Genomic DNA, 3,802 nt, shown 5'->3' on the forward strand with positions numbered 1-3,802 from the left:
ATGGTGGTTTAGTAAGTTAGAGAAGTATGCTCAGTGGAATAAAGTATGTAAAGTATGTCATTTATGTATAACTAGCTCCTACATTCCTGAGACTGAACAAGAGAAACACAGATGTGAAGTCTGAGAAAGAGATCCATGAGTAAATTCACCAAAGTAAATGACTCATTATTTTTCTAAAACTATTTAAGCCATAAATTAATAAAAAGACACACAAATGCTTAATCAAATTCTTTATTTTAACTAGTTGGATAATTTTTTATTATCTTAAAATTTCTAGTATAAATGCATGCCCTGTCATTGCTAAAATAATGAATGAAAAAGTATATATATTCAAGTGAGTGCTACTTTTTAAATATTTTCATTTGTGATTAATAATAGGTTATAAGATTGTAAGATTAAAGCGTATAGTTCCATACCACACCACCACCTAGGTTCAGTGTCTCCACCCTCCCTCCTACCAAAGATAACCACCACACTTCTCACAAGTCTTACAGTCAAACCATCCAGGAGTTGTACTTCATTTTTTTTTCTTATTTTGCTAAGTATAATTACCTCCAGTTGCATCTATTTTGTCCCAAAAAACACAATCTTGTGATTTTGATTATAGAGTAGTATTCCATGGAATTTATGTCCCATAACTTCTTTTTATTAATTTTTTAAATTATCTTTATTTATTTGATAGAGACAGCCAGAAATCGAGAAGGAAGGGAGGGGTGATAGAAAAGGAAAGAGAGACACCTGCAGCCCTACTTCACTGCTTTGTGAAGCTTTCCCCCTGCAGGTGGGGAGTTTTAGAGAAAAAGTTTGAGAGAGAGAGGGCTCAGAGCACTGCTCAGCTCTGCCTTTGGATGGGTCTGGAGATTGCCCCTAGGACCTCAAAGCCTCAGGCTGAAAGAATTTTGTGTAACTATGATGCTATCTCCCTAGCCTTAGATACATATTTTTAAAGTCCTAGCAAAACTCTGCTCGTTCATTGCCAAAATAAAATTTCAAAATTGTAAAACTGAACACTTTTAGACATTAACTGTTCAACTGCAATCAAATAGCATATGAAAACATAGATGAGGACACAATCTTAAAAGCAAAATTTTTGGATCCTTTTGTAGTTCATAAGTGTGATGATTGGGTTATCATGCAACTGTGTGAGGTGTGCCACCCATAAACCTTGTTATGACATAGACACATTACCCGTCTGACATGAAAAAAAGAAAAAGCAAAATTTTAAAAGTCAATACTTTCACTCTGCTGGGGATTAACAAACTAGCTTAACATCCCACCCCAGGGTGTTGTCAGAAAATGCTAAATGAAGACCTAGAATCTTTATCATATCCAGTTAGTTCTTTACTCTCATATACCTTCACCCACTTGACAATATCCAGCTCTCACACCTCATCTCTTCAGGGAAGAATCAAATGAGAATTGGAAAATTGAAAACCACAATATGCAAGAGGAAAAAAAATCTCACCTGACCAGTTCAATAGTGTAGAGAGAAAAATTAGTGAATTTGAAAAAGCAAGGCAAAAATTACCAAATCTGAAAAACACAAAAAAAAAATACTGGAATCTCAGAGAGCTTAGAGACTATGAAAAAAATTTAAATGTTAATTTCATCATAATTCTAGAAGGCAAGATGGAAGAAGACATGCCTAAAAGTGAGTTTGAAATAATGACTGAAAACTAATACAAATAGACCATATGCCTACACCTCTAGAGTCAAACAAGTAATTGTGTGATACACACACACACACACACACACACACACACACACACACACATATTATGAACAAATTCTGTAACCTGAGAATCAAAAAATATATATATATAAATAAATATATATATATATATATATAACAACAAGAATAAAATAACACCTTATCTTTGTAGGGAAGACAATTAGAATGACAACAGAAATTTGTTTGACAGGAGAAAGTAGATTACATTTTTCATGTACTCATAGAAAGTAATGTTCAGCTTGGAATTTTACATCCAGAGAAATTATCCTTCAAGAATAAATAAAATGTCAAGGTATTTTCAGGTGAAAGAAATGAAGTGAATTTGTCACTCAATTTGCCCTAACCTACCTAAAAGGTTGACTCAAGGAAGTTCTCTCAATGAAAAATAAATGATGAAAGAAGACATGTTTAAACATTGGAAATAAATAAAGAGTAAAATAGTACCAGTGCATTTTATCTTCTCCTCTTGAATTTTAAAGCAAAAATCTAACATCTGTTGTGATTTTAAATGTATGTGGATAAGAAATTTAGTACAGTAATATTATAAAAAACTGAAGTACTAATGACTAATACTTTTAATTTTGTTCTATTATTCTTGAATGTATTAAAATTTCTAAAACATAAAAAATTAACTGAAGCAAAAGAGCTGAATTATTATTAGGTTTCTGTATTTTCAACTGGTAGACTATCAACCTCAATGTTCTATGACAACTTGTATGCACATTTTGTAATCAAAGGAAATAAACTCAAAACAATCCTGTCAACAACATATAAGAATTTAAATTGTGCCACATTTCTTTCTTTTATTCTACTAACATGTGTCAGTCTCATTAATTTTACATATCTTGTATAGCATTATTTTCATTCTAACTTTAATTTATATTTACCTAGTAAGGAGTAGGGTTGAGTTATAACTTTATGCTATATTTTATGCCTTAATAAACAGTGATATTTAATTTTAGGTTAAGTCAATGTTAGCTCTTTACTCTTTATGCTATAGATCCTTGTAATAATTCACTGTTTAATTTAATCTGAGATCACAAAGATACTCCCCCCATCTCTTCCCCTTGTAAATACTGTAGTTTTAGCTATAAGTGTTTATAATCAGATTTACCTTAAGTTTGGTATGACATGGAGATCAAGATTAATTTTTAATACATTTATCAAATACTTTCAGCAGCAATTATTAAAAAGTCTTTAATGTTTCCCATTGAATTTCTTTGGTTCCTTTACTCAACACTAATTGAATATATTGATCAACTTTCTCTTCTGTTCTGTTTATCTATTTTTCTTTCCTGTGACAATATCAAATTGTTTTCAGCACTGAACATTGATAGCAAACATTTAAATAGGAAGCACAAATCTTTCAGTTTTGTGTTAAAGTCAAGATGATTTTCATTACTAAGCCCTTTGTATTTTCATATAGATTTTTAAAATATTTTATTTATTTATTTTCTCTTTTGTTGTCCTTGTTGTTTTTCATTGTTGTTGTAGCTATTATTGTTATTGATGTTGTCATTGTTAGATAGGAAATAGAGAAATGGAGAGGGGAGGGGAAGACAGAGACGGGGAGAGAAAGATAGACACCTGCAGACCTGCTTCAGCCCCTGTGAAGCAACTCCCCTGCAAGTGGGGAGCCAGGGGCTCGAACCAGGACCCTTGCAGGTCCTTGCACTTTGCACCACGTGTGCTTAATTCACTGTGCTACCATCTGACTCTCTTTCATATTGATTTTAAAAACATGTAGATTTCTCCAAACAGCAGATTTGGTTACATTCAACTTTGATTGAAATTGTAAGGATTCTTTAAGTATAATTTGGGGGCTTGAAAGATAGCCCTATCTTTACTTTCATGACTCAGACACCAAAGATTCCAGGTTCAAGCCCAGACACCACGATAAATCAAAACTGAGCAGTGACATAGTTTAAAATTGTCATTTTATTTGAAAAATAATAACCTACAAGACAGCTTGCTGCTACATGACTACAATTTCTTTCATTTTATTTTTATTGCCATTTGGTTATCACTGGGGCTTGGTGCCTGAAAAAGTAATCTATTTCTTGGGGGCCG

At 32.4% G+C, this 3,802-nt stretch overlaps 1 non-coding gene across 1 annotated transcript; it reads left to right on the forward strand.

The window, feature by feature from the left end:
* Nucleotides 1–1,094: 1,094 nt before the first annotated feature.
* Nucleotides 1,095–1,198, forward strand: LOC132538886 (small nucleolar RNA U13). Its single transcript, XR_009550191.1, has one exon. It is a non-coding gene; the product is annotated as a small nucleolar RNA U13 (small nucleolar RNA).
* Nucleotides 1,199–3,802: the final 2,604 nt, after the last annotated feature.

The sequence above is a fragment of the Erinaceus europaeus genome, chromosome 5, assembly GCF_950295315.1.
Source record: "Erinaceus europaeus chromosome 5, mEriEur2.1, whole genome shotgun sequence".
Taxonomy (NCBI): domain Eukaryota; kingdom Metazoa; phylum Chordata; class Mammalia; order Eulipotyphla; family Erinaceidae; genus Erinaceus; species Erinaceus europaeus.